The sequence below is a fragment of the Hakea prostrata genome, chromosome 7 (assembly GCF_041222555.1).
Source record: "Hakea prostrata isolate BN-2017 chromosome 7, UWA_Hpros_2, whole genome shotgun sequence".
Classification (NCBI taxonomy): domain Eukaryota; kingdom Viridiplantae; phylum Streptophyta; class Magnoliopsida; order Proteales; family Proteaceae; genus Hakea; species Hakea prostrata.
The window spans coordinates 51353213-51363247 of record NC_142606.1 but is presented as its reverse complement, the minus strand read 5'-3'; positions in this window follow the sequence as shown (position 1 = coordinate 51363247).

Below are 10035 nucleotides of genomic sequence, written 5' to 3'. Positions count from 1 at the left end.
AAAAACTCATGTAATAGTAGATGTGTTCCTCATGTAGTCAAACTTCAAAATCTTCAAACCTTCATGACTTGTTTAGGAGAAGGTCTAGTTCATACTTTTACAACAAAGAACATAGAAATAGATAGGAATTATTTCCTCAAATTAGAATCTTTAAATGACTCTCAAACCAGAAATCACAGAAAGAAACAAATGCGGACTAGATTAAACTTGCTTTGCTACCGTGTTAGAATTTCAACACCTATAATCAGCCTAGGGGCTGAAAGGAAATTCAGAAAGAAGAAGAAGAATAGAAGAAGACTGAAAAAGAAGGAGAGGAAGAGAAGAGGGAGAAAGCTTGTGCAAGAATCTTTTGGCTCTCCCCAGGTATTTTATTTATAATGTAAAATCAAGTCTAAAAAGGAAGATTACATTTTGCATAAAATTTCCCAAATCTATTGCAAAGGACACTATCCTAGGAGATTTCTTGTGAACCGAGCAATAAGAAAAATAGAAAGTAACTAAAACAGAAACCTAAGCTAAAATAAAAAGTGAAATTCTAACAAAGTTCAATGTTTTGGGTTAGGGTATAGAATAAGCCTTATTTTTAAGTATGGTAAACCATGGTGATGCGAACTGGTTCTGCTGGGCATGGAATATAATATTCTTCTAGTATAGGTTATCTTTCCAGACTTTGTAATTTAACCCCCCAAATTTAGGCCCAGTCTTCAGGATCATCTCAATTGAATTCAGCAATAAATTGTGGTTCTAAACTCTGTGGTTACTGGTATAAGGCTGTTATGAAAGATCTAGGGTTTGGGAATAGGGTAGGCTAGGTTCAGTTTTGGCTTGAAGCTTCAAAACTGAACCTTGCTGTAATTTAATTCAGAATTGAAACTCTCAAGTCTAGGGTTAGGGAAAGTTAGGGTGTATAGATTTAGGGTTTCTAGGGGTAGCTAGTGTACCTAATTGCTATCAATTACAAGGGAAAGGGAGGGGCAGATGATCCTAAAAAGGGTAGGGAAGTTGGTGGAGGGGAGTGGGAGTTTTAGGATCTAGGATTTTGGGGAAGGAGGAATTTTAAAAGTTAGGGTTTCGGTGGGGTTCAAGCCAAGGTTAGGGGAGGTAGGGGGGGGAGGGAGGGTGTTGAATCCCCAAGGGGGTGGGATTTGGGTGAGGGATTTGTGAGATTCGGGGAATTAGTTGATGTCTCGTAAATAGAGGTAGGGAGTGATGCATCAACTATGTCATTCTCAACATTCTTTCTTTTAAAGAAAGACTCACTGGTAGACTTCTTTTCCATGGTTAAGCAAATCCTTCTACTTCTAAGAACCGCACCACTCACTTTAAAAGAAATTGCAATAGCAGTTTGTTCTCCCAAAGTCCCACCTATATCCATTCAATTTGATTGATTGTTAAATTCAAAAACTCAAATAAATATAAACTAAACAACTCAATTTTGTATTCCAATTACTACAAAATTTGTTTAACTGTTAGCTAGTATATGATTCAAAATAAAAACTCAATCAAATAGAATAAGAGTCATATTTTATCAATTAGTTCAATAATTTTTTAATAGAATAATTATTTCAATAATTAGTTCAATACCATATAAATATACAAATATACAATGTTAGAAAAAACCATTAATTCAATAATTAAATTGAAACAACTTTCAATTAGCTGATTGTTTTCTAAAAAGAAAAAAAAATAAAGATAAAGAAAGAGAAAAAACGGCAACAAATCAACAATACATAAAAACAAATAATAAAAGATAATTACAAAAAACAATGGAAAAAATACTAACTAAAAATCAATACAAAGAAAGCGAAAAAAGAAAGAAAAGAAACGATACCTAGGTCAAAAAAAAAAAAAAAAAAAAGAAAGAAAGAAAGAGAAAAACCAAAACACATAATAACAAACAATACAACAACAAATTGGGAACACACAAATAAATTGAGAAAGAAAGAACAACGAAATAAATAAAATAAAAAATTCAAATATGCTTTCTAAAGAGAATACTAGAAAAATCGTGAGAGAGAGAGAGAGAGAGAGAATCCTGAGTTTCTACCACATAAAAAATGTGAGTGAGTGAGAGAGAAAGGAATAATTTGAGAAAAAGATAGTGAATACCTGATAATTGTGGAGAAGATTTAGGAAAACTCCAATATCTGCCAACTATACTCCAATACTTTGTGAGACGTGTGAGGAGAAAAAGAGAATAAATAGGGAATGAAAGAGGAAATTCAAGAGAGAATAAATAAGAATGAAAATATGAGAGAATAAATAGGGAGAAATTCAAGGATCATGAGTTAGATTTTAATTAGGATTTAACTTTTTGTTCCTTAAAACTAGGGTTTAATGTTAACCATCAGATAATAATTAAGAATGACATCTATGCCCATCATCTTCACCATAAAATTTAATTTCTAATTTGGGGGGGGGGCAAATAGTGGTAGGAATAGAAATTTACATGAATAAAAACTCTAATAGAGTTGAAGTCCTGGTATAACTCAACCAATAGTCCCCCTCAAGTTGAGGCATAGATATTAGTCATGCCCAACTTGCCTACAATAGGAAGGAAATCTCCTTCTCTCAAACCCTTAGTGAAAACATCTGCCACATGGTCTCCAGACCTCACAAAAGGCATATAGATAAGCCCTTGTTCCAGCTTTCCTTTGACAAAAAACCAGTCAATTTCAATGTGCTTAGTTCGATCATATTGCACAGGGTTATTAACAATACTAATAGCAGCCTTGTTGTCATAATATAACATCATAGGGTTTGGACTTGGACTCCAATTTCTTATAGCAAGCCTTTCAACCATAGTAGCTCAAAAACTACACGAACCATAGCTTTATATTCAGTTTCGGTACTGGATAAAACTACCACATTCTGTTTCTTACTTCTCCAAGTAACTAGATTACCTCCAACAAGTGTACAATAACCTGAAATTGACTTCCTGTCTGGAGATCCAGCCTAGTCTGCATCAGTGTATGCTTATACTCTTAGATTATCTGTAGGTGACAACAGTATTCATTTTTCCAGGAGTTCCCTTCAAATACTGTAGTATTCTGGTAACAACCTTCATATGAGCTAAATATGGATCATGCACGTATTGGCTCACTATCCCCATGGCATAAACGATGTTTGGCTTGGTGTGGGACAAGTAAATAAGCTTCCTTACTAGCCTTTGGTATCTTCCTTTGTCCACACTGATTCTCCCTCTTTTTCTTTAAGTTTAGCTCCAGCTTCAATAAGGGTATCAACTGCTTTACACCCTAACATTCCCACTTCTGATAATAAATTTAAGACATACTTTATTTGGGATAGGAATATACCCTTCTTTGATCGAGCCACCTCAATCCTTAATAAGTATTGCAACTTCCTTAGATCTTTAATTTCAAACTCTCTGCCAACAAAGTCCTTCAACCTTTGAATTTCTTCACCATCATTCCCTGTGATGACAATATCGTCTACGTAAATAATGAGAAGTGTGATGTTAGTACCTGACTTCTTGACAAATAGTGTATGATCGGTATTGCTTTGCTTGTACCCAATAGTAGTCATTGCCTTCAGGAGGTGTCCAAACCAACATCTAGGAGACTGTTTTAATCCATAAATTGACCTCTTCAACCGACAAACTTTCCCTGTAGTATTGTCATCAGAGAAACCATGTGGGATTTTCATATAGACTTCTTCCTCTAACTCCCCATGTAAGAAGACATTCTTTACGTCTAGTTAGTGCAAGTTCCAGTCTTTGTTCACAACTACAGACAACAAAATTCTTACAGTGTTCAATTTTGTAACAGGGGCAAAAGTCTCCTCATAATCTATCTTATAGGTCTGGGTAAACCCCTTTGCAACTAATATAGCTTTCAACTTGTTGACTGAACAATCCATTAACCACAAACACCCATTTGTAGCCCACTGGTTTTTTTCCTAGAGGAAGTGTAACCAGCTCCCAAGTATCAATTTTCTTCATTGCCTGCATTTCCTTTATCATAGTTGCCTTCTATCTTTTATTATCACAGGCTTTCTGCCAACTTTTAGGAACATATATAGATGATAGAGAGGATATAAAAGCACGGTAAGAGTCAAACAATGAGTCATAAGAGACATATTTAGCTATGGGATGCCGAGTATAAGATCTAACTCCTTTTTTAACAGCAATAGGAAGATTAGAAGAAGATACCTCAAGGGGAACAGTAGAATTTGATTCTACAGGAGATTGAAGTGGTTGCGTCTAACCTTTCTCCACCTACTTTAGTTGGTTGTAATTCTTCCTTTGATAAGTCTGCACCTTCTTATTCTGGTCAATCTTGTTTTGAAATACCTTAATAGTGTGCTTCACAGGAGTGGTCTCCCCCTAATTAGGTTCTTCACATGGTTAAAAAATCGGAGAGGGGGGGGGGGAATTAGAGTCCTCAGGTATACTAGTTGAAGTCTCCCCATGGTCAATAAATACTTCTTGAACTCCTAAGTTGTGTTGTGGTGGTGTGATAGAAAGGTCTAGAGTTAGAAATAACCTCTCCTCTAGGACTCTCCCTTTGGAGAGGTGTATGGTAAGGGCAAAACTGATTAAAAATGACATCCATAGAGACAATGGTTTTCCTGGAAGGAGGATGATAACATTTGTACACTTTCTGAGTAGCAGAATACCCTAGAAAAATGCAGAGTAGGCCACGGGGAGCCAACTTACTTTGATGGGATGTGATTCTGGCATAACAGACACATCCAAAAACCTTTGGTGGAATAAGAAAATAAGAGGTTCCTTGGAGAAGCTCATTAGGACTGTTAAACTAAATCAATGAAAGAAAGAGTTTTAGATCCTTTACCTTAGTGATTTTCTACAATGGATCCAGACACTGGAGGTGCCTATTTGCGTCCCCTTTCCCTTCTTTGAGCTTGTGAACTCTATAGGTTATTTCCACGCTTCCAAATCGGCGAACCACAATGATGGAGGTTTTCAAGATTAGTTTGAAGAATTCGTAGAGCATGAGAGAGTATTCTGAATCATGTGATTTTGTTTGGTTTTCCATCCCTTTATTTATAATGTTTTCCCTCGACCTTAATTCTTTAATTAGGATTTTCCTTAGACTCATCTTAGGGAGGGAATATTAGAGTCCTCTTTGGACTCAATTAAATAGAGGAGTAGTCATCTTAGACTACATAACCATCTTGCCGCCACCTATGGCGCAAATTGTAGTGGGACCCACCCACTCCACCCACTAATATTAACATCTCCCACTCGCCACAAGGTGGCGGAGTTATCCAAATGCTCTCATCAATTCTAATCCTTTCAATGCGGAAATGGAATGTGTGACTTAAGAGATGTATCTAGGGTAGGAGTGCTATATCAAATCTCCATCTAACCAACATAGCACATCACTCGAAAATTATCTCATTATACCCTAAACAATTCAATTATACCTAGTTCCACAATCTCGATCCCTCATAGTGAGCAATGTGAACTATCCTCATATGATGTACTCATGACTTTGTCCAATGACAAGTTGCTCGGGCAATGAGTCACATCATTGATGGGTATAGAATGAAAAGTTTTCCCATAGCCCTCATGTCATTTGGATTATCCCCAACTGCTTTCCCAGTCTTGCCCTGCGAGACCGCATCATCCATGATCCTAAGGAACAAGCTAAAGTAGCATCATTGGGTGTCCTCTTCGTGGCATAGTCTAAAGTAAAGGGTACAAGTAGGATCAACAAAATGTGATCCTGATGGCTCACACAGTGACGAAACAGGGATCCATTCAATCACTCTCATCATCGGTATGGGCATGCAATAAATATGCATACAATGGCGTAACTCCCACTAATATGGGCATGTCACAAAACAAAAAATACGCTATACGAATCTTGGTTCAGTTGCTACTTAAAGTGCCTAACCTGATTCTTCTATAACCAGTCACACATTGACCAATTATAAAAGATTCACATTCGGCTACAATCCAGGCAACATAGAAATGTGATGATTCTATGTACGGCCATTGAGGTCTCATCTTAGCTCCAACTAAGGCGCCTGACATTGGTTTGAAAGCCCCCTAAAGCCTTACAAACCTTAGGCTCATCTTGCTCGCTATCTACAAGCGCCAAGGTGAATTACCCGTGTGAGTGGGTCAATTCCATGCCTGGTGACATCTTTATAAAATATACTAACTCACTGCATCACATCATCTGCATGTGAGAATAGGCTAGGACTTCTCAAAAGTCTTCTAAGCCAAATTGCCTCTTGAACAGCAGCTGAGCATGCAACATACTCAGCCTCCATCGGGACAAAGCAATGCAAGTTTGCTTCTTGCTACTCCAAGTAACAGCTCCACCTCAAGGATAAAAACATAACCTGAGCTAGACTTCTGCTCGTCCTGATCACTGCCCTAGTCAGCATTACTGTAACTTCTCAACCTCAAATCTAAACCATTATATGTGAGCATGAGATTTGTTGTCCCACGAAGGTAATGGAAAATCCTTTTCACTGCCTGCCAATGGGTAAGTCCTGGGTTACTCTGGTAACGACTGACCATCCCAATAGCATAACAGATATCTGGGAGCGTGCATATCATCACATACATCAGACTACCAACCGCAGAAGCATAGGGTATATTCTTGACATTTGATTTTTTTCTTCTTCACTCTTAGGGCATTTATCTAGGCTCAGTCTACACGTTTTGTCCATTGGTGTGTCAATGAGCTTATAATTTTGCATGTGGAATCGTTCTAGGACTTTTTCTGAGTAAGTTTGTTGAGACAAACCAAGAAAGTTCTTTGAGCGATTCCTCACTATCTTGATGCCTAACACAAAGTTGGCTTCACCCATGTCCTTCATCTCAAATGTGAAGGACAATCACTCTATAGTGGCGACAATCATGTCAATGTCATTCCTTGCTAAAAGGATATCATCGACATATAAAGAGAGAACTAAGAATCCTTTCTTGGACCGTTTTATATACACACAATGATCTTCTTCAATCACATCAAAGCCATTAGAAGTTACAGCATGATGAAATCTAAAATACGATTGTCTGGACGATTGTTTGAGGCCATAAATGGAATGTTTAAGGCGGCAAACTTTGCGCTCATGTCACTTGGACTAAAAAACCCACTGGTTGATCCATATAGATCTCTTCGTCCAGTTCTCCGTTGAGAAATGCTGTTTTAACGTCCATTTGAAAGAGTTCAAGATCTAGTCTTGCCACAATGGACAAAATAAGACGAATGGATGCTAACCTCACCACAGGGGAGAATGTCTCATCGTAGTCCACACCCTCTCTTTGGGTGTAGCCTTTCGCCACAAGTCGTGCCTTATATTTGTTAATTGATCCATCGTCCCTACACTTAACCTTAAGAACCCATTTGTTCCCAATAGTTTTGCAATTAGGTGGAGGATTAACTAACTCCCAGACTTGGTTCTTTTCCATAGAACTCAACTCATCTTCTATAGCAGCCAACCATTTGTCCTTAGCATGTGATGATAGCGCTTCCTTTAGGGATGAAGGCTCCTCCTCATCAGCTAAGGCACACAAAAGGGCATCCCCTTTGTCACATCCTCCTAGCCGGTACCCTAACTGGCATACCCGAGAGTGTGATCCACAGCCCAAAAGATCAAATTTAGGAACGATTATATCCATTTCGCACAATAACATAATCAAAAGCAAGAACAAATCATAATGTTCAAGTAATTTATAATAAAAGTCAAGAAAGGATCTCAGAAGGATCACTATAGAATATCAGAGTGCGGAATAACAAGATACCAAATCAAAAGACAACTGTAGAGTATAGCGGAAATATACCCTACAAACACATGCGGAAGGTAGATCGAAATCCAAGTAAAGCTCTAAGCTAATACAAGTAAAGTAAAAGATAAGTCTAGAAGAAACAAAAGAAATCTAATCCACATCTTCAGTCAACTCTTCTTGCACTTCAGTCTTCATCTTCTTCACCTTGTGCTTCCTCATACATACCGTCAAAGAAATCTGAACCTGTAGAGAAGTCTAACAACAGATTGTATAAAAAAAAGGAATGAGTTTCGAAAGAAACTCAGTAAGGCAAGTTAATCCATAACATCATAGATAACATGTGGCAAAACATAACATGATGCAATGCAGTATGAAACAAGTAATGTATGTATGCATCTAACTCTATGTATGCTGGTCTCTATGGCAGACATGCTTTAAGTCATAGCACCGTACTTCTTTGGGTAGGTCACGCATACGGCTCCTGTTGGTAGTGGGTCCGGGCATCCCTCTCGGACAAACCATGGTAGGGGGTTAAGTCAACACACTCTCTCACAACCATTTGGCATAAGTATCGGCGCATGTCAGGGAAAAACCTAGCCCAATGCAAGTCATCTACTCAGTTACATCAAGTCAGGTCCAGATACTTCCATTCCTCCCCTCTCGGGATCCTTTCCGGTATCCTTTCCACTAGAGTCACGGATATTACTCACCGGACTCATCAACCCTATTGGTTATCCACATATGGTAAACGGAAAGCTCTCATGTCCTCTCACGGATATAACTCACCGGTCTCGAGCGCCCATGAGCCCAAGTTTAGCCATATGCAACCCTCCAATAAATGGCCCCCACAATGTGATTCCCGTCCTCTCACGGATATAACTCACCGGTCTCGAGCGCCCGTGAATCCCCATTGCTGCCACGGGTCGTTCGGTCTCAATACCCTTCCGAATCGGGTCTGATATAACAGGGGTATAACCTAGCCAAACACTGCTAGACATCCCTAGGTATGACAGCCAATGATTCGGGAAAGTGTCGATGGGCATCTTCGGAGAACATCCCATACTATTCCCTTCGATGTCCAAGGACAGAAGCATCGAAAGGATACTCCCCAATCCCAAACCAAACTTAAGCAAACACATTCTCAGAACAGTCATGACATACACAACCAGCAGTTCATCATATACAAGAGAATGTAAAAGCAAAAATCAGATTAGGCAATAATAAGTAATTCATATATCATGAATAATAAAAAGACAATATAAACAAGTGCTACTGTTCCCACAGTAGGAGATCGGAATTAAAGTACAACAATAGTAAGTAATCTCATAGTTTCATAAAGTAGAAACCAGAGAACAAGTAATCAATGTAGTTAAGGAATCAACTGTCCTTACCTTGATTATCGCCGAAGATAATCCAAAGATCACAGAGAGAGACACCAAACATGGCAAATAAACCCCTAACAAGCATAGATATAACATTAGGAAAGATGCCTAAAAGATCAGAGAGGAAACGAATCAAACTGAGCGAAAATTGAAGCTACTGTCTTCATTGATCGATTGCCTTGGTCTACTGACCCAGTCGACCAATCGAGTCAGTACGGAATAGTGAAAACTGTTTTGGCCATAACTTCTTCGTTTGAAGTCGGATTGATCCAAAATTCGAAGGGGAACTCCCTAGGATGTATTAGAATCATATGGGAAGATAAAATCATCAAGTCATGGTAAAAATATGGGTTCTTGATTTGACCCAAGAAACTAGGGTTTCAACCTTTATGGCTCCCATGAAAAGGTTATGATCACAAGAAGAAAGGGAATGGTTGCAATCAAGAACATAATAAGAAAATCTTGTTTAGGTTAATAAAAACATTGCCCATGAGGTTGATGACCAAGTATAACCTAACCCTAATGAAGACATGGGGGAGATCTTAGTGTGAAAATCAAACTCAAAAGGTCTATAACAAAGGGGTTAGGGTTTCATCATACATAACTGATGGCTCTCATGGAAAGGCTAGGAGTAATCAAGATTCACCCTAGGGAAAGAGAAACAAAGAATGCACAATTAGAAAAGGTGTTGGGAAGTTTCCAACAGATAAAAGAACATTAGGGTCTTAGATATGGTTACCTCTCATAAGAGTTATCCATAATTAACTCTCACAAAAACAACCCAAGATAGATAAAGGAACATCTCATTAGTATTTCAAAATCTAGAATGGAATTAGGAAGGGTCTACCAATGAGAGAGAATAAGGTTCTCAATTAAAGTGAAAGGAAACAAATTCTAATCATACGATTAGGGATTTACTAACAA